This window comes from Neophocaena asiaeorientalis, unplaced genomic scaffold (assembly GCF_003031525.2).
Source record: "Neophocaena asiaeorientalis asiaeorientalis breed wild unplaced genomic scaffold, Neophocaena_asiaeorientalis_V1.1 scaffold345, whole genome shotgun sequence".
In the NCBI taxonomy this organism is placed as follows: Eukaryota; Metazoa; Chordata; class Mammalia; order Artiodactyla; family Phocoenidae; genus Neophocaena; species Neophocaena asiaeorientalis.
Window position 1 is genome coordinate 3,587,475 of NW_020175181.1, and position 22,354 is coordinate 3,609,828.

The 22,354-nt window shown below is 36.9% G+C and overlaps 1 protein-coding gene across 6 annotated transcripts in view; it reads left to right on the top strand.

Moving 5' to 3' along the window:
- The window catches only part of ITSN2 (intersectin 2), a 156,560-nt gene that overhangs the window by 735 nt on the left and 133,471 nt on the right, over positions 1–22,354 (top strand). Inside the window, exon 1 of one of the 6 annotated variants that reach the window (XM_024764424.1) lies at positions 104–123. The exons of 4 other annotated variants lie outside the window; for them this stretch is intronic. The gene's annotated coding sequence lies outside the window, so the exon portion shown is untranslated. Of the gene's footprint in view, positions 1–103; positions 124–207; positions 287–22,354 lie in introns of those variants that run through there. One more of the 6 variants, XM_024764423.1, reaches the window with a different exon arrangement.

Genomic DNA, 22,354 nt, shown 5'->3' on the forward strand with positions numbered 1-22,354 from the left:
GAAACCTCTGGCGCCGGGTTCCTGCCCCCGCGGCGGGGCCAGGGCGGACGACGAGGGGCCGGGGCCGGGCTACCTCTTCTCCACGGCCGAGCTCCGGCCCCTGGCCGCGGCCTCTTCTGGCAGGTGCGGACGCCGCGGCGGGCCGAGGGCGGCGTGGCCCCCTCGCTTTCGGGGTGCGGGCAGAAGAGAGACAGCCCTGAGGGGCACCCGCATGCTTCCTCGGAGCCCCATTTTATTTTCACGGAGTTGGTTTTCCTCCCTGGTAAGGGTTGGTGCGGAATGTCAGGTGAGCCGCATCCTGGTGCGTCAAAGTAGCCCGAGTCACGAGAGGCCAGTGGGCGGATGCTCGGCGTCCACCGCTCACCTTAAACCAAAGTTGGGAAATGTTACAGTTTGACTTTAGTGTTATTGACTTCCCAGGGTGTACAGGAAGCACGGAGAGATGTAATCTCTTGGACCAGAGTAAAGTTTATTGCTTTTATAATTTTTTTTAAAAGACGCCTGCATATGCATGGTGAATGGGTAAACCGAGGCTGAAACTGCAGATGGCTTTGCATTTTGTAGAAAGATGCTGTATTGGGATTTATTAATCCTGTGCTTTATCGTCGAATGATTGCTGAGGGCAAGTATGCTTCATTTGAAACTTGTATTGTTTAGGAATTAGGAGTATTTTTGATGGAGCCAACCGCTTTGTGATAGGAATTAAGGTTAACACAAAAATGTTTGCTTTACTAAATGCTCTAGTTTGTTTTTACTAGTGTTTACTTGCTTAACCAGAAATAGGCAAGGTGTGCCTTGAAATTTTATGTTGTCCCAGTCTGCTTAATTTAGGTAGCCTAGACTCTGTAGGTTAAAGCCTCTTAAGCCTCTTAAGAAAATTAATTGCCTCTCTCCCTGTGCTTGTTTGCTATGTTGTTAATCAGTGGTAAAACCTAAACGCAATCTAGAAACATAAAGTAGAACCTTTACATAAATTAATAATGACGTCCCTCAAAATTTAAAGATAGTAGCAGTTCTGATGTGCTAAGTTTCTTTGGCTGTGCCTACGATTTTCTTGTAATTTCTTTATTTCCCCCAGCTTTACTGAGATATGATTGACATATATCCTTTATTATTTCAAAAGTATGTAAGGTGCAAGTTGTTTTTAAAAGCTTCGTTTAAGGACAAACAGAATTTTGTGTTTTTTTTAGAGGACATGGAAAAAATGTGCGTGGCTGCTGTTTTAGTGTAGTGTTAATGAGCCTCAGAAAAGGTTGCATTTTATACTTTAATGCATGTAATTGTTCCTTTTGTTTACCTTTATAACGAAATGTAGAATTGTCTGAGAAAACTTGACCTGTACTGAATTATTGAGCAGGGAGGTACTATTGTTAGTTCAGCACATCTCAAGGATAAAATCCTGATCTCTCCTGAATATGAGGAAATGTGTTAGGCATGTGCTGGGATTGGAATTATGGTTTTAAAAATTTTTGTATTTTCACAGAATCAGAATAGTAAAAGGAACCTCTATACATCCGTCACCCAAACGCAGCAGCTTTCAAGATCTTCTTTACCCATTTCTTTCTTTCTTCCTTATCTTTATTTTTTAGTTTTTTCACTCTATATACTTATCATATCTCTTTTTTAAAGTGGAAATTTTCTTACATAACCCTAAGATTTTTATTTTATTGTATCTTTAATACAGTTTCACAAATTTCTTTCTAGTAAGACAAAAAGACCGTTATTGGCCATCTCCCTTTTCAGCTACTTTCCTCGGTATTAAAATGTATTTACCATTCTTGTCATTTACTGAGCACTTACTGCCTGCCAGGCCCTATGCTGTGCTATATAATCATTTGAAGCTCACAAAGACCCTATGAGTAGTTCTTTCCCTCCCATCAAATAGATAAATGAAATGTTAACCTGAAGGTTAACTGACTACTCTAGGTTAACTGAGCTGCTCTAGGTCACTGAGCTAGTAAGTACAGGAGCCAGGTTGCAAACCAGGATCCTTCTAACTTCAGCACCTGTTCCCTTATCTGGTACACTCATCTTGGTTCAGAAATTAAAAACAAAAGGTTATTTGGGCATTCAATAAATATTTGTTGAGTAGATGAATGAAAGTACATATTATTCCATCGATAAGTAACTAGCACTTTTATATACTATATTTACTTGTAAAGCATTTATATTAACAAGTTCCAGGAATGATTCAAAATAAACTAATTACATTTCTCAAAATGGGGTATTTTATTACAACAGTGCATTTTCTTGTTTTTCTTTTTTATATTCTGATCGTTTCAATACCTTATTTATGGAAAAATGTATGGAATAACTATTTATGAAGAAAAGCTTAAAAAAGGCAGATTTTTTTGTGTGTTAATTGTTAAAGGTGGATTCCAAGTATGAAGTAGAAAAATCATGTTTAGGATTAGTTCTGTAAAAGAATAGTTCTAAGGATGAAGATGCATCAGAAACGCTGTATCTTTTACTTGAGTTAATTCCTGACTTTTTGTCATCCTTTAACTACAGAGCACAGCGACTAATGTTAGAGTCCTATTGAGTAAGAGTGTGCATATAGGTATTGCTGAGAAGGAGGAACTGAGCGGGCCTTAAAGGATCTGAAGGCAGAGAGGAAGTGGGGGAGGGGGGAGGAAACTGAGCAGAAATAGAAGTAGGGCAATGAATACATCAAGAGATAATGTATTTTTACAACTCTAAGAGGGCAGCATATTTCATTTGCAAATGTATTATTTTGAGAGATTCACTTAAAAATTAATTTCACAGCTATATCAGGACACTGAATGATTTATTTATTTGTGAAGCTGTTTAGCAGTGATTATGGTAGACATTTAGGGATCTAATACCAGATGGCAGACATTTAACTTGTTTTACTTAAGCAACAGTTTCATGTTTTCTAGATCCTTTTCTTCACTAATACATATTCATGTTATGTGTTTCAATGAAAATTTTATTTATTTTTATCTTAACTGTGGTAGATAAGAGTACAGGCTTTCAAGTTAAGCCTCCTGCTCCCAGCTCCAACACTAAATAGCAACCTTGAGGAACTTATTTTAATTTTCTAAGCTTCTGTTTCCTTATCTGTAAAATGGGGGAAGTAACATTACCAATTCATAGTGCTGTTGTATATAATATAAAGTGCTTAGCACAGTGACTTCTGCTCAGTATAAGTGCTTAATAAATGTTACCTGTTATTATTCCAACTTATGTCGAGAAATTTCAAAGCTAAACTTAGTCTCCTTTTTATTTTTTATTTATTAAAAAAATTTTTTTAACCTAGTAACTGGAAAAGAAATTAGCCTTTTAGGCCTTAATTTTTTTTTAACATCTTTATTGGAGTATAATTGCTTTACAATGGTGTGTTAGTTTCTGCTTTATAACAAAGTGAATCTGCTATACATATACATATATCCCCATATCTCCTCCCTCTTGCGTCTCCCTCCCACCCTCCCTATCCTAACCCCCTAGGTGGTCACAAAGCACTGAGCTGATCTCCCTGTGCTATGTGGCTGCTTCCCACTAGCTATCTGTTTTACATTTGGTAGTGTATATAGTGTGTATATGTCCATGCCACTCTCTCACTTTGTCCTAGCTTACCCTTCCCCGTGTCCTCAGGTCCATTCTCTATGTCTGCGTCTTTATTCCTGTTCTGCCCCTAGGTTCTTCAGAACCATTTGTTTGTTTTTTTTTAGATTCCATATATTTGTGTTAGCATAGGGTATTTATTTTTCTCTTTCTGACTGACTTCACTCTGTATGACAGACTTTAGGTCCATCCACCTCATTACAAATAGCTCAATTTCATTTCTTTTTATGGCTGAGTAATATTCCATTGTGTATACCTTAATTTCTAATCTTACCATTCCTAAAAGAAGGCTGGAAAATAGAGTAGAATTTAGCTACAATCCCATCTCCCAACAAAGAATCTGCCCTTTTAGTCCCCTTAATTTGGGGCGGTGGAGAGATGGGGAAACATAGCCTGAAAGAAAATGTTGTATATCTGCAAAAGAAACAACAGCTTTGGATTATTACTTCCAAGTTTTTGAATCCATATGCTTAAATAGCTTCTACTTTTCAGTGTGAGGAGTGCTTGGCTAGTGTGAGGTTGGTAATGGGAATGAATGATCAAGGACGGTGGCAGTGTGAAACTGCAGAGCCCACACAGATAAGGACCCAGCAGGGTTTGCTCCGACAGTTAGGAGGACACTGATAACTGTTGCTTTATCATTTTATTTTTGCTTAAAATATGTATTTGGACACTTTCTTCACCCCCTCACCCCTCCTCCTTCACACTTAAGAATGACTGCTTTTTATAAAGCAGAAACTAACACACCATTGTAAAGCAATTATACCCCAATAAAGATGTTAAAAAAAAAAAAAGAATGACTGCTTAAATATAAGAATTAAGTAGGTCAAGTTAATAGTTTCTCAATTTATGTAACATTAGGTGACTTTAATTTTAGTAAGTATGAGATACTTTTTGGTGAATATAAGTGAGAACTTCAGGATTAATGAAGTTTGCTGAGAATGATGCAGGCTGGGAACACTTGTGTAGCGTTCATTCTCTGACTTTGTGGTAAGCCCTAAAAACCGGAATTGTAGAGGAGAAGTCATGGTTAAGACTTGAGATTTAATTTCCCTTACTCTGTTCACCTCACGAGAAACATTTTAGGCTTTCTCTCTGCTAAAGTTCCAGTGAAATGCTTAGACAACCTGTATTGGAAGGCTTTCCCTCACCACCTCTCCTTTCTTCTGGTGTCTGGTCTTCATTCCATGATTCTGATTGGAGTTTTTGCCGCCTTCTTCCAGCATACTAGCTCCTACCTCCAGGATCCGGGGTTCCACTGGATCCTAGAAAGCTAAGTCACTTGGATGATGGAGATGGAAAGAGCCATTTAGGTTAGAGACAGATAACCCAAAACTTTCTGAACACTACTTTCCAATACCTGGGTTTTATAGTCTTCATAACCTGGTGGTAATCCCATTTTGAAAAAGTACATGCAGCAGTTCTCTCTTAAATCCATCTTTGCTATTGCTTTCCTCATTAAGTTGACTTTACCCCATCTTTGTCTTTCCAGGGGCTTCAATGAAAAAAAAGCCCCTCTTCCCACCTTTCCTGCTACCTGCTTTAACTTTCTTTTCTTTTTTCTCAAACACTGTCTTTCCTCTTTAAAAAGTTAGACCCAATAGAAATCACTTGTAATTCTTGGTATTGAATTAATTCTTTTAGCAAATAATGAGTGTTTACATGCCAGGAACTGGCCCAACCACTGAGAATATAAACAGTGAAAAAAATACACAAAAACCTTGGCCCTTGTGCTACTTGTATTCAAGAAGGGGGAGCAGGGCTTCCCTGGTGGCGCAGTGGTTGAGAGTCCGCCTGCCGATGCAGGGGACACAGGTTCGTGCCCCGGTCTGGGAAGATCCCACATGCCACGGAGCGGCTGGGCCTGTGAGCCATAGCAGCTGAGCCTGTGCGTCTGGAGCCTGTGCTCCGCAACGGGAGAAGCCACAACAGAGAGAGGCCCGCGTACCGCAAAAAAAAAAAAAAAAAAAAAAAAGGGGTGGGGGGAAGCAGAGACAAAATGTCTAGGAGTTAGAATTTGTTAAGTGCCATGGAGAAAAGTAAGGTAGGAAATGAGGCTAGGGAATGTGTGGGTAGGTGGGTGAGGGTAAATCGAGAGAAGTAAATTGGCCTCATTCAAAATTATTAAGGAATTCAAGATTGGGGAAGGATTATTGTACACATTTTATGAGTAAATTTAATAGTATTTCAGGTCATTGTATTTAACAGAAATGTTTATCATTTACTGTTTGGTTTGGACCCAGCAGATCTCTTAATATTTCTATTTTCTAGTAACTTAAGCCAGAAAACAAAAAACAAAAAACCTCAGGCACAACATGAGCCTAGAGCAGAGATTTATCAAATAGTTTAGAATAGATACCTTAATTTGGTTTTTTCTAAAAGTGCTATGTTGTGCTTGTTTTAAAATTCTATAGACTTTTTGTTTGTACCATTTTTATTGTGATGAGTAATATCATGTTCCTTGTGTAAAACTGGAAAGCTACAGGGAAGTTGAAGGAAGAAAATAATAGTCCCTAATTCATATTACCTGGAGAAATGTTCAGTGTTAATATTTTAGTAGATCTCCTTCTAGAAATTTTTCTTTGGGAAAAATGGAATTATATACTCTGCTTATATAATCTGCTTTTTAGCTTACTAGCATTTATCAAAAACCATGGTTCTACTTTATTATATATTTATCTACAATATAATTTTTATTGGCTTGCTACTACGGTATGTTAATAACGTCTAGTATATATTGTGCATTTACTGTATCCTGGTTATCAATACTTTTGAGACACTTTACATATTTTTGCTCATTTAGTCTTTAGACTCTCTATAAGAGCTGTTCTTTTATTATTTATTTTACAGCTGAGAAAATTGAGCAAGGACCGGTTTAGTAATTTTCCCAAGATCCCATAGCCAATAAGTGGCAGCCATAGGTTATGAACTTAGTCTGACTCTATATACTGTGCTCATATCATTGTCTCATATTGGTTCTCTAACATTAAGGTAGTTTATAGTTTTTTTGTTGTTGTTATTTTAAATTGTGCCACAGTTAACATCCTTGTAACCATATCTGTTTACGTCTGTGATTATTTCCTTAGAATAAATTTCTAGTAGTTGCAGTGGTATTGGATCAAAAGGTATGGACACTTTCTAAGGCCCATGTAAATGTATTGCCAAGTTGTCTTCTAGAAAAACTTGTCAGTACCAAAGTGTTCTCTTACCAGATGTAATCAGTCCTATTCCCCACATCCTCAGAAACACTGGCTTTTTTTTCTTTAATCTAATAATTTGATAAAAACCCTTGTTTTAATTTTTCTTTCTCTGAATATTAATAATATTAATAATATTATACTTAAATTTTTTTTTCTTTGAGAAATATTTGTCTTTTTCTCACTTCATTGGCATGTTCATCTCTTGGTTATTTCTAAGAATTCTTTATATATTAAGAATATTAACTCTTGCTTATAGGTGTAAATTTTTTTCCAAGTTTGTTTCTTAGTTTTGTAAATTGATTCTTATCAATGATAATGATAATAGCTAACATTTATGTAGTAATCCCCATGTGTAGCACTATTCTAATTCATTATATTTATTAACTCATTTAATTTTTACGACACCCCTGTGATGTAGGTGCTATTATTAGCTCCATTTACAAAGTCCTCTGACATTATGTTTTAAATTTTCAGACAGTTTTTTCTTCTGTGTCCTTGACCATTTCTGTTCCCAATTCCTAAAAATCTGTTTTCCTACCTACTGCGTGATACCTATTGTTTAGTTCTTCATTACTCAGTTTAGGATTCATTTCCTCTGGGATTACTCATCTAACAACTTTCTAGTCTTAAGGCAAAGTTAGGTGCCCATCTTCTCTCTTTTCTTTATACCTATAGCACTAACATTGCAATACTCAGTTTTGGTCTTATTCCTCTTGTGTATTCCCTGTGCTTACACATCTTATACAGGTGCTATACCTCTGATGACTCCGTAAAGATTTGTTGATTTGAATTAAAGGTGCTCATGATGATGTTGGTGATATCAAGAAGGAAATCAACCTTCCCAATATGTAAAATAGAGAAACTTACGCTGAGGAAGTAACCTTGGAACTGCGCTTTGAAGGCCCGTGGGGAAAGAGGGAGAGAGGGAGGGCCCAGAGACTAAAACCAAGTGAAAACAGATGTGGAAATTCCCCACTCAGGAAACTGCAAGTTATTTAGAGTGATTTTGAGGATTATCAACCTTGCCTCTGGGAAAGCCTGATGAAATAAGTTATTCTTTCACCCAGCATACCTGGTCTAGTGTTCAGAATAGTTAAATCTTCCTTCTAGATTTCTTCTGCTATGAAACAGTGTTCAGTTTCTCTTCTGACTTCCCCCTTTTTTCAGTGTGAGGGGACAGGGGAAGTTGGAGGGTCCTGGTGTAAACTTGGTAAGATCTTGAAATGCCCAGGGAAGTTTGGTGACTTGGTGGGGTAGGCCTACTGGCAGCCTTTGCCGGAAGTAGAAGCCTTGGGCTTGGGAAGAGAAGGAACCATGCAGCTTTTGTCCGTGGAGACTTGGGTTCCTGCACACCTTTCCCTGGCTGTCAGCACACTGGATAAGATCTCAACTCCTTTTTTCTCCAGGGTTCATTACGTTTCTGTTCTTCTAGCTTTGATAAGAGACTAAGGGACATTCTCTTGTTCCACTAGCCTGATCTTGAGGTATACTGACTGCTGATCTAGAAGAATAACAAATGAGCACTTTATATATTAACAATGTAATTTATTTGTCATTTAATTTGATATTTTTTCAAATTCCTTTCCTCTTTATGTCTCATAATGTAACTGAAACTTTTTTTCATTATGAAAATAATGCATGCTGATTGAAGAAACTTTGTAAAATAGAGGCAGAAAAAGTAGGAGAAAAAAGTTATTCCAAGTCCAACAACCAATGACAACCATATTTTGGTGTCTCCCATCCACCCTCTCTTTTCTCTTTGTTTTTGCATATATATTTTTGTACATGTTTTACAATACAACACTGTAGTTAGGAACATGGCTTGTGCTGTCTGGGGTTTTAGTTCCAACTTAGCCTTTCATTAGCTTTGTGAGTGTAACAGTCTCACTAAACCTCAGTTTTCTTTTCTTTAAAAGGTGGAGATTTCCTAATAATATTTATCCCTAGAGTTGTTATGAGGATGAAGAGATAATGTATGTTTAGTGTGACCATCTCATAATGACTTTTCAATAAATGTAACAGTAATAGTCAGACCTGTCTTTTGGTTAGGTCAGCTGGGGCTACTCTGGGCTGTGGTTGCAGGGAGGGGGGTGAGTCAGGGGTACTGTACCTTTCTTTTCTGAAATAATTAAAATTTAACTTCAAACTATTTTTTTTTAATATTCTCAAGGGGCCTATGAAAATGTTTACACTGAGACCTCCTTTAAAGTGTGATTTATCTTGGGCTAGCCTCACAGTGGGTGAGTGGTCCTGGGCCTCAGACTTCTAGGATGGCCCTGATAATGAGGATATCAATGATAATGAGATAACAGTGACAACAAGTAAAGACCTGAGTGTCAGGCCTGGTATTTGGTAAGTATTCAGTGATCGTTAGCCGCTGTTATTTTTAATAATGATAAATACACATTTATAGTATATCATAACTTATAAGAGTATAACCAGTTTCCAGGTTATTATATGGTCTAGCTGAAATTGTTTATTAAAAAGTAGGTTATTGAGATATAATTTACATATCATTATGAATTTAAGTGGCACCATAATACTTGGCTCAGTGTGTCCTCCCATTATTGGATGCTCATATTATTTCCAATTTTTTTGTGTAGTAACTAATAATAACTGCAGTGAATATCATTGTAAGTAAAGTCTTTCCCACATTTATTATTATTTGCTTATGACAGATTTCCAGAAGTGAAATTATTGACTTACAGGATAAGAACGTTGTTAGGATTCTTGCTGTATATTTTCACACTGCCTTCTGAAGAGCTCTAGCAGTTTGCACCCCCATGAGTATGTCTGTAGTACTCATCTCTTCTCACGTTTGCTAGCCCTGACTACTGTCTAGTGTCTGTTGTTATGTTTTTTTTTAATAAGTTTATAAGGAGAAACAAAAGAGAACTTCATTTGTATTTTCTTGATTATTAGTGATGTTGACATTTATTAGCCAGTTTTATTTCCTCTTTGGAAAATTGTCTATTTATTTGTTTTCATTATTTTAGTAGTTCTCTGTATATTAAAAATAATGGCTGTCATATTTGTTGGGATTTTTTTCCAATTGTATATCTTTTAATTTTGTTTTCAACAGAAGTTTAAAATACTTATATAAATGAATCTTTACTATTTCCTTTGTTTTCTTGCATGGCTTCAAAACTTAGAAAGTTATCTTTATTTCAGAGAGGTGATATTTTACTTGAAGGTGAAGAATCTACCTGAATTTTTTCCCTCTGTACTTCTCAGTCAAGTAAATAGTTTTGCTTTAATATTTAGTCCTGATATGAGACAGAAGAGAATAGACCAAATAGCCAGCACCCCCAGCCCTCCCCTTACAGCAATGCAGGCTGAGTCACAAGCTATTCTTAGATGTTTTTTCCCCCTTCATGTGGGTGAATTGTCTTGTTCAGAGTTGTTGACTAATTCTTCTAAAATTGGTTTAATTTAAATCTTTGATATAATTGGAGCACTAGCTACTTCAGTATTAGTTTACCATTGCAGTTCTTTTTTTGCCCCGTTTATTGGTTGATTCTTTGTGGGCTAAACTTAACACTTACAAAAGTCCAAACTTACAATTTATATTCAGACATCTTAAACTGAAGATGCTAAGTTGAAGAACTAGAACTAAGAACTAAGTTTGTATAGAACAATTCTCTTTTTGAAGCTTTTGAGTCTCAACATGCTTTGTGTATTTGGGGCCCTAAGCCTCTCGGTAGAAATAGTGGTCACCTTTTACTCAAATATAATCAATATTTGTAAGAAAAACATGTCCTTTTTATTAGTAATTGGTACAACTGTGGTTTGTTATACCAGTTCAGTGAAATCAAGCCAACTACAGTAGATCCCCCACATACGAATGAACTCCGTTCTGAGAGCGTGTTCGTAAGTCCAGTATGTTCCTAAGTCCAACAAAATTAGCCTAGGTACCAGACTAACACAATTGGCTATATAGTACTGTACTGTAATAGGTTTATAATACTTTTCACACAAATAATACATAAAAAACAAACAAAATAAAGAAACACGTTTAATATTACAGTACAGTACCTTGACAAATACAGTAGTACAATACAACAGCTGGCATACAGGGGCTGGCATCAAGTGAACAGGCAAGGAGAGTTACTGACTGGAGGAGGGAGAGGAGGTGGGAGATGATAGAGCTGAAGGATCATCAGCAATAGGAGAAGGAGGGCAAGTTGCAATTTCACCCATGCCTGACGTTGATGGCACAGGTTCTGGTTCCTTGCTGGATTCAGTTCTGTCTACCCTCTTGAAAAAAACGATCCAGTGATGTTTGGGTAGTATAGCTCTTTTTTTCTCGTCATAGATGACACGGTAGCACTGTATCGCATTCTGAACTGCTGCTGCAACCTTCATGTATGATTCTACGTTCAGGTCCTGTGCATCAAAAACTAACAGTGCCTCCTCAAATAAAGAAAATCCCCTTGCCACTTCCTGTGTCATGAATCTCTTCGGTTCTTCAGTCACTTCTTCTTCCTCTTGTCGCTCCACTCTCAATTATTTTCACTTCTGTTTCCATCGGTATCGCTTGGTGCTTCTTAGCAGTACCAGCTACGTCAATGCTGCTTTTACGCTTTCTTCCGGACATGCTGGGCTTGAAATAAAGATACTGTACTAGTGAACTCTATACAGTACTGTACAGTAGAGTACACAAAAGCACAACCACTTGTAGAGGATGCACGCACGTGACAGTGTACACCCGGCATGTGAACTAACGTGATTGGACATGCGAACACATGTTCATATCTGAAAGTTTGCAACTTGAAGGTTCATATGTAGGGGACTGACTGTATTATAGTTGAAAATCATGTTGCAATAATAGTAGTAATAGCCATCATTTATGATCGCCTTGTGTGTGCCAGTTGCTTTACAGACATGATAGCTGAGCCTTAAAAAAGCCTAGCATTATCCACATTTATAGGTTAGGAAATTGAAGCTATGTCATGTGGAAGTCTACTAAACTAAGAAGTAACTACCCTGGGATTAGAGCTCAATTGGTTGATCTGCTTTCAAAGTTCAAGTTCCAGACTGTCAACTTGCTTGTCCTCAGTGCAATTGAAAGGATGCTGATCTCTGAGTCAAAGCATTTGTGTTTATTAAAGGATATTTTAGTACCTACCATGTGGCTGACTGCTGAGCACTAGGTATATGAAGATGAAGAGACATTCACAGGAACTCACAGTCTAATAGAGGTGGGCAGGAATGAAAACAAAGGTTACATTACTAGTTGGTATGTAGTTTAATGGAGATATATACAAGATAAAACGGGAATGTGGCAAAGAAAGCTTTTGTAAGTAGAAGTGTCACTGAGAAGGTAGGTAGTTACACAGATTCAGAGAGTGAGGGAATAGGAATAAGATGGGGCAGAGGTGGAAGGGGAAGGTATTCGAAGAGTGGAAAAGTAGAAAAGTGGAAAATACCTTGTATGCCATGTGAAGATTAGATTTAAAAAAAAAAAATCAGATTTATTGAGATATAATTCATAAACCATAAAATTCACCCTTTTTAAGTTTACAGCTCTATGGTTTTTATTAGAGTCACAGAATTGCACAAGGATCATCACAAATTTTAGAACATTTTCATCATCGAAAAGAACCCCCTATACCTATTAGCAGCCTCTCTCCATTTCCCTCCAATACCCAAGCTCTAGGGAACCACTAATCTACTTTCTGTCTCTATGAATTTGCCTATTCTGGACACCTCATATAAATGAGAACATAGAATACGTGGTCTTTTGTGACTAGCGTCTTCCACTTACCGTAGTGTTTTTAAAGTGCATCCATGTTGTAGCACGTGTCAGTAATTAGTTCCTTTTTATGGCCAAAGGTTCCATTGTGTGGGTATACCACATTTGTTTATCCATTCATCAGTTGATGGACATTTGGGTTGTTTCCACTTTTGGCTATTATAAATAATGCTGCTGTGAGCATTCGTGTACAAGTTTTTGTATGGACATAGGTTTATGTTTTTATTTCTCCTGAGTTCATACCTAGGGGTGGAATTGCTGAGTTTTATGGTAACCTATGTTTAACATTTTGAGGAACTGCCAAATTGTTTTTGAAAGCAGCTAAATCATTTTACATTCTCACCAGCAAGGTATGAGGGATCCAATTTAGTAGGAGATTAGATTTTATACTATTGGTGAGCAGAATCACAGAATCACAGTGGTTGAAAATTATTGGATTCTATTGCTGCTTCCCAGATAAGTTCAAGACATATGCTAGGTCAGAAGGCTTTTTTCTGATGAATGAAAGTAAAATGCAAGTCATTTCCTCAATTCTTGGGGGCTGTTGTTGTTCCGTTTACATAGTCTTTGATTTTTATGTATTCCTATAGGCTACATATAATCTGAGTTATTAAGGATTACTGAAATTTAGTGTTCATAAACTAAAACTAGCCAATTTCTAGAGCTTCCTGAGGTTTCTTAGTTTTCTTCTAAGAAATCTGTTAACTCTACAAAACTTTGGCAGCACTGAATTGAATTGAAAAATTTCTACTATGCACGCCCACACTGATGGATCCTATTTTCATTGCATCATTGGATTGTCTTGAGTTTGATTTGGTTCCTGTTTCTGCTAATCTTGAATTAACTGTAATTAAAGACTTTTGTTAGATTTATTTTTGTTGACCATTTTGCTCTTGTGTAACTGTTTCATTGCTATAATTTCTTCATCATGGAGTTATTTTTCTACTGGAAAATAGGAGCAAGTGGCTAGGTTGGATCTCTTGTTCCACTTAGGTGGGCCATGGTTAGAATAGTTTGAGAATGAATGGACTACATAATTGGACAGATTCTTTTCCACTCTATCCCACTGTAATAATTTTTTTAAGTGGGTATTAGTGTACATTTAATTAAGGGTCTTAACTATGGACTACATGAATCTCTGAAAGTCCACAGATTGGCTTTGGAAGCCTGAAACCTTTGAAATTGTATGCCACATTTTGTGCATTTGTGTTTTTTTCCGAGAGAAACTGGGTTTGCCGAATTTCTTTAAAAAAAAAAAAAAAGTCCATGACCCCTCAAAATTAAAGAATTCAGGTGGGTGAAGAGAATTTGTAAATTTGTGATTTGAAGTATTTGGGGAAAGTGAGACCTTACTTTGGTTAGGTGTTGCTGTTCAGTGATAGATGTTTTCTGGATACACTTTTTTTTAAAGTGTGACTCATTCCATGTTAGAATATCTCTATTTTATTCTTCCCTGGTAATTTTTGTCCCTGTCAGAACTTGGAGTTTGCCTTTAAAGTCCTCATTGCATATTTATTACTTCATATTCACTTTCTTGAATGATTGGGATGTTCTATTTAAGAGTGTTATTTTTGCTGCAGTGATTGCATGCTTTACTTGAAATGTATTGATATTTTAAAAAAAGAGTTAATTGGCTTGCCAGAGTAAGAAAATGGATGAATGCTTTTCTATCCATTGGCCACTAGTTTTTCTTTCCTTTACTCTCTTGTTCTGTTTGTGTTTTGGTGGAGATTGGAACCGGTAACCGGTAGAAGCTCTCCCATGTGGGCCCTGCTCTGGTGTGGCATCAGTTTGGATTCAGTCTCTTTAGGCCTCTGCAGTATGGTGTGTGTGGAGTATACTTTTCCTGTTTTAGCACTGGATGTAGCATGGTTGCATTTGAGATGAGGTTGGTAATTTCAGTTAAATGTTTTTGGTAAAACAGACTTATTACTTAATATTATTTAAAATAGACTAAGAAATTGACGAGGGAGAGGCTCTGGGTGATTGATATTGGCTATAGGGTTAAAAGATGATGTAGTGTAGGGCTTCCCTGGTGGTGCAGTGGTTGAAGGTCCACCTGTTGGTGCGGGGGACGCGGGTTCGTGCCCCGGTCCGGGAGGATTCCACATGCTGCGGAGCGGCTGCGCCCATGGGCCATGGCCACTGGGCCTGCGCGTCCGGAGCCTGTGCTCTGCAGCGGGAGAGGCCGCAGTGGTGAGAGGCCCACGTACCGCAAAAAAAAAAAAAAAGATGATGTAGTGTAATACCAATATATTTGGTCTTTGTCCCTGATTCCTGGCACAGAGCTCCTAAAACCTTTGGAATTCCCTGAGTGATAGGAAATCTGCTTTCCATCATACATGAGCTTATGTTAATGAGGTGACTGAGAGGGGCACCCCTAGATAGCCTCAGCATAAGGCTGGGCAACCAGAGAGACGTAGAGGATTAGAGAGTGGGAATTTTCAGCCCCACTCACCAACCTCCAGGAAGAGGAGGTAGGTGCTAGAGTTTGAACTGTTTATACACACGCACACACACCCATATGTAATTTTTACGTAGTTGTAATCATAGTGTAGATTTTTGTCTACATGTTACATGGAAGAATTTTTTTTCTGTGTTGTTTCATAATTTTCATAAGTTTTAATGGCTGTGATGTTTTTATCTAGTAGTAGCTATGATTTATTAACCATACACCTGTTCTCAGATGTTTAGGTTGTTTCAAGTTTTTTGCTATTATAAATAAAACTGTTATGAATATTATTATTTAGTGAATGTATAATAAACATTTATTATACATTTCCCTCAAGAGGTTTTCTTCTAATCCTTGACATGTGCTGACAATTTTGAATATTTGTATCCTATTCTAGAATTTTGTATTTTTTAGAAACACATTGTATCATAAATGTTAGCTATCTACTGTGGCCTTGAAATTATCATTTGTAAATAGACGCATATTATTCTAAGTTAGTATAACTTTATTTTCTTGTTCCTTTGTTAGATAAATTACCTTATTTGTATTTTTTTTCTACTGTTGATGACACTGTGGTATGCATCTTTGCATTCTATTTTCCTCCTTTGGATTATTTTCTTAAGATAAGTTCTTACAAATGGGCCAAGTGGGGTATTTTGTTTTGGATGACTGTTGCCAAAGTTAAAGGCACATATTTTACCTTAAACCTTCTGCTTCTGTGGTATTTGCCTTCTTTAAAAAATGGATACACTTTTCTTTTTGGACAGTTTAAGATTTACAGAAAAATTGAGCAGATAGTACAGAGTTTCCCATATACCCTTCTACTCATTATTGATAAATTAGTACAGTACATTTGTTACAATTAACCAATATTGGTACATTATTATTAACTAAAGTCCATGCTTTACTTTTCTTTAGTTTTTACCTAATGTCCTTTTTGTGTTCCAGGATCCCATACCATAGTACATTTAATTATCATGGCTCCTTAGGCTCCTCTTGGCTGTGACTGTTACTCAAACTTTACTTGTTTCTGATGACTTTGACAGTTTAGAGGGGTACTGGTTAGGTATATTGTAGTATGCTCACCTGTTGGAATTTGGCTGATGTTTTTGTCATGAGACAAGCAGCCATGGACCAAGCAGGCAAATGAACCAGACGTATTCATATACGTATTCATATAAATTGCAATATAAATTTACCAAAATGAATGTTTCTTGTATACCAAAAATATATAAAGTTAGTATGTTATTTTTACTATAACCATAAAGTACCTAGAAATAAAGGAGATAAGAGGAGGGATCTACTGAAGGATGCAAAAATACACATCTGAGAATAGCCTCAAAAATTATGAAAAAATAGGATAGTGAGTAGAGAGGGATTTGCATATTTGAACACTATGGTAATTAGAGCCCTGAGATAGGAGTACACAGGAAGACCCTCAGAACAGAAATATAGGCTGTGAGTAAACTTAGTGTATCAGAAAAGAGATGCATTTTAGATCAATTAGGAAAAGCAAATTATTTCATAAATGGTCTCAGAAAAAGTGACATCACTAGTGCAAGAGTGGAGAAAATAATTTGGACTCATATTTGTCTTTCTACTCTAAAATAAAAATCCAGATAGATCAAATATATAAATTTGGAAAAATATACAGATACTAGAAGAAAATTTGGGCAATTTTCTGATGTGAGACAGGCCTTTCTTAGCATGATAGCATACTCAGTAGTCATAAAGGAAAAGATTGACAAAAAGGTATAATAAAGTTGGTACAACAACAAACTGGATAAAAAGTATTTGTAACGTGTTGCAAGTCTGGGAAACTGGAAGAGCAAAGTGTGAAATAGTCATCTAAGCAAGTGGGAAAGCAAATGGACTAGGGAAATGTGGACTTGTTAGGCAGGACGTAGGGTCCACTTGAGTTAGTGCTCAGGAATCTAAAGTGAGACCAGTCAGCAACTTCATTTATATAGTCATGGAATAACTAGAGAGTTGGACTTAGAAAAGGCTGAGATTTTGCCAGATCTGTAGTATGTAGGGAGAGAGGAGAGTGGAGTTGAGGGTGTATACAACTAACTCCTTACAATGGTGGACTGTGATATTTAATTTGGGTAAGGAGGGACATTAGGACATCAGGAAGGGTGTGAGGATATAAGGAAGATTGAGGGACAGTGAAAAGTTGATAAGACCAATAGTTTGTAGGTCCAGGTAGGGTTAAAGAATTGTTGGAGTTAGGGAACTGGAGAGATGGGGCTGTTGAGATGGTGCTGGTGAAAAGGGCATGGCAGACTTGAAATGGATTACAGAAGAGTACAGTTATTGGTAATAACAAGGCCTAGGTTGTGACCTGGGAGTAGATGGCTAAGATCAGATGGAGGGTAAGATTTTTGGAACAAAGGAGGTCAAAGACTTAGAGGCCAAGATATGGGCAGGATCATCTGTGTGAATATTGACATCACCAAGAATTTTTTGGGAGTAATGCTGGAGAGTAGATAGTGAGCTAGGTGTTAAAGCAGTCAGGGAATTACTCCGGTGATTGTAGGGGACAGCAGTGAAGGAGGAGAGCCAGTGGTCAAGTCAGATGCATGAAGGTCAAAAGCTAGTTTTCTTTTTCAACTTTTATTATGAAAAATCTCGAACATATGCAAAAGTTTGAAGTACAGTGATCATTTATTTTCTATATTACTTCATTTAGTAATCTACTTTTTACTTAAATGTGTTTTGTATTTTTGTGGGGGCTTTAATTCTTTTTGTAATAAGGCAGCCTATAAATATGTTTCCAAATTCCTTTCCAGAAAGGTTGTGCTGATTTACATTTGTTTTAGCTAGGCATTAAGACTATACTTTCAGGCATCATTTCTGTAGTTCGTATTAGCTAAGTATTGATGCAATACTTATTTTTACAGCTATTCTTACAGTTCCTTGCATTGTTGTTAGCTCTTCAGTATTTCATATGAATAAGCTGCTGCCTATTTTCCCAGACCACACTCTTCCCTCTGCTTTTGCATGTACTATTTTACCTCTGCCTAGAAATTTTTTCCCCATATTCATTCCTTTAACAAATGTTTTGATGTATAAGGCATGAGCTAAGTTGAAATGCACATGTCTGGTTGATTTATGGGAACTGATTTGCATGTGACCCTCTCTTTTTTTAGCCTGTAGAGGAGAGGAATTTGTGTTTAGGCACCTGGGGCCCTGGGACTATTGTCCCTTTGAACTCTTGTCTGGGCCTGAAGAAAAGAGAGAAAGAAGGGTTGCAAAGAAAAGCTTTACTTTCTCATTTTCTCAGCTTCTTTTTCCTCCGTTTCCAAACTTATGTATATTCATCTTTACCACTTTTCCTGTCTTTTATTCTGTCCCAGAGTCTAACTTTATACTCTAGAGCTGTCAACTTCTACTTTCTCTGGACCCAGACTTCTTTCTGTTAGGTAACCTCCTTTCCTTTTCCCTTTTCAAAATTAAATCTCTCCCTCTTCCTCTAAAAGTAGTTTTGTTCTCCCATCTAAAAAGTAAACCCTTATGATCTTTCCTCTTTCCTAAAGCCTCTTATCTCTCCTCCCACCCGTTTTTCCCCTTCCCTTAGCAACATACTTCTTGAGTCACCTACATTTCACCTCCCGTTTATTGCCTAATCTACTTCAACTTGACTTTTACAGCCAGCTCACCATACTGGAACTGTACTCACAACAGATTGCCAAAACTAATGGCTTAGTCGTGACTTCTGTGTCTGTTCATGTTTGATGAATAAATATGTGGATGAAAGAAAAAATGAATGAATAGATAGATGGGGAACAGGTATGGAGAATATATGTACTCTGTAAGTTTCATATTACTGCAAGAACTATAAAGAAGTAGGTATTTTGCTTTAATCATTCTCTCGTGGAACTGACCTTGATCTCCTTGGGAATCAGATGGGGAAAGAACATTTTTCCAAACTAATCAGCAAGTTTGGAGAGTCGCCTTTTATGTATGTAGCACATGAAGTGGAGGAGGCACTGGAGAAAGTTTTATAAGATATGCCTTCAGGAACTTGATTATCTTGCATTTGAATGTCAGATCTTAAGTCAAATTATTTACACTAATCAGCATTCAACCAACATAATTCAAAGTATAATTGAAAAACCCAAGCCTTTCTCCTCATCCCAATAAAAAGCCTTTAGAATTCAATGGGAAATAAACCTTTATCTCTAAAAGTGTACTTACAAGAAAAAAAATAAACAAGTTACAGAAGGCCCATGTTGCAAGGAACAATTTGGTTTAAAATCCACAGCTCTGATGCCTGCAGGGTTTCAAGGAAGTAGTTTGGAGCCTGCTCTGCTTTCTTACCAGTTTCTTTTCTACATACGTATTCAGTTCATTACTACCTTTCTCCATGCCTCCCTCGCTTTCTTTTTTTTTTTTTTCACCATATCTCAACCATCTTATTCATTTACCCAGTTCATTTGTTTAGCAAGTAGATCTGGTTTAGGCACTAGGCATAGAGGTAAATAAAAATGGTCTGTGTCCAGAACAAGTGAAACAGGCAAACACGTGAAATTGGGATACAGTATAAGTGAAGTTATTGTGGGATGAACAGTGTTATGGGCATACCTAGGAGATAGTGACTAACTACCTGAGAGGACATAAGTCTTCCGAAGGAGAGGTGACATTTGAGTTGGGAGTTGAAGAATGAGAAGAAAGTATGGTGAACGTGGCAGAGGGAACAGCTCTTTACAAAGGAATAGAGGAGTGAAAAATGCCTCTCTGCTTCAAGGAGAAAGGTTGGTGTACTTAGGACATCTGAATCTAGGGGAAGTGTCTAGAGATGCGTGTGGTAAAGTAGATTGGGGTGGGATTTTGAAGGGTGCCATATTTCATACTAAGAAGTTTGGGCTTTAACTTGTAATCAGTGGGGGAATTTAAGTAGAAGGGCATCAGTGGATGTTGTGGAAAAAACTAGCTCTGTGGAAGGCAGGAAGACCATTTTAGGAGGTTCATGCCCTAATTAATGTAATGACCCATTTACTGAGTCACAATCTCCCGGTGATGGGCCTGGGAATCTGTAGAACTAGAAAATGTCCCAGGTGATATAATCAGGCAAGTTGGGAAACTTAAAAACAAAGCATTGGACATAAGAAATGTGGTTTCTAGGACCAGTTTTGCTACTGACTAGCTATATGAGCTCATAGAAGTCTTTTAGTTTTCCCATCTTGAAAATTGAGGGTTTTAGACTAAATAATTACTGTAATTGTTTCCTTATGATTCTGTGCTTCTAAACAAATCCAACCTTAATTGAACTACTTTTTATTTATAATGGCTACAATTTTTTTTCCTTCTGGGTCTTACTGACCCTTTGTAGAAGAAGGATTTCCTACTCCTATTCAAGCATTTCTACTTTTCTCTGCCTTAGTATGAATATATTTACCACATTCTCCAAATTGCATTTGGATTATATTAAATTGAAGCAGTGGTCTTTGCCTTATGCCTGCTTTCTACCACACACATTTTCTTGGTTTCTAAAAAGGTAACAATGTCAGTTCTCCCCTTATGAGCAGGAAAATCTCCACATAAATATTCTAAAACCATTGATAATTAGCACAGTGTTCAAATTATATGATAACTGCAAACTGCCAATCATTACATGTTACCCCCTTTAAGGAGTAGAGAGAGGTGTTTATTGGATGCTGACTTCAATCACACATGCCTGAAACAGACATCAGCCCTGTAACTGGGGAGATGCTGATTATCCTTTTCCTCCTGTCAGAGGGTTATACCAAGAGGTAAGAAATAATTAGCACTCCCTAATTTATGTATGTGATTGCTTGTAGACCTAAGTGTTGGAGGGCGTCTCTGGCTTGTGTTTCTTTTCCATTAGAAATGTAGCAAGAGTAAGTTGATCTGTTGCTTGCAGGAACCTGTGACCCACTCAGCATTAATTATTATCCCCATTTAAGAGAGGAAAAGGCAGATAAAGTCCATGGGAAGTTCATGGGCTTTAGAATTAGACAGGTTTAGGATTGCATCCTGGCTTCATCACTTACTAAATTTTGGCAAGTAATTTAATCGTTCAGTTTCTTCAAGTGTGAAATGAGTACAGTATCTCCGTCCTTCAGGGGTATTGTGAGGATTATTGGTATTATCAAAGGTACCTAGCATTGACTGGCACCTGTTAGACTAGTCTACAAGCTCCTGTATGTGAAGCTCCTTGTACAGAACCTGAAATATTTTAGATTCTCAATGACTATTGAACAAGACAGATAGTTAATGAAGTGTACTGCATTGACAGTAAGCACTTAGTAAATAGTAACTTTCATGATTACATAATGTAAAAATGTTGATTTTTTTAAAAAAAATCAAATGTATCTGTTGTATTTTTCAGATTTTCAATTGTTATTATTTCTCTGCAAATATAGATTAGAATTGTTAAGCGTGAAGTAATTATTCTACAATAGGCCAGAGAGAATTGATATAAACATAACACATATGAAATGGTAGGCTTTAAAAGCTTAATGGTCCTACGGATGGACCAAGAGAATATCATACTAAATGAAGTAAGTCGGGCAGAGAAAGACAAATATTATATCACTTATATGTGGAATCTAAAAAAATAATACAAATGAATCTATATACTAAACAGAAACAGACTCACAGACAGAAAACAAACTTATGGCTACCAAAGGGGAAAGGGAGTGGGGAGGGATAAATTAGGAGTATGGGATTAACATACAAACTACTATACATAAAATAGATAAGCAACAAGGATTTACTATATAATACAGGGAACTGTATTCAATATATTGTAATAACCTATAATGGAAAATAATCTGAAATATATATACACATGCAAACATATATATAAATAAATTTTTTAAAAGTCATCTGAACAATCCAGATATAGTTGGGCAAAGATAATGTAATATTTTGCATTAAAAATTCCTAAATAAAGCATATATAAAAGTTTTAAAAAGAAGCTTATTGATTCCAACAAATTATGCTACCATATTCAGATGTTACCACAATCAGATGTAACCTATGTACATACATGTTATAATGTAGTACCTGCATGCATGGGTGGCTAAATCCCATGTACCAGGTGAAGAATATTCTGTAATACCAGTACCTTCAGCTTCCCTAAGGGGATTTGCCCTCCCTGCCCCTCACATTATTTGATTTATTTTTTTGGTTTTATTTCAGGATTATACCTGTGATTATTGAGCATTTGTTATGTGGCATTCTGTTGTATTCACAGAGTACATGATGACTAGCTAGAGGTTCTAGATAGATGATCTGTAAGTTTTGGACCTAGATCTAACTGATAAAGGCTTTGTGACTGTGGGATCCTATTCCTTATTTGTCTTTTGTAAGCCTGTGCTTTTTCTTTAAGCT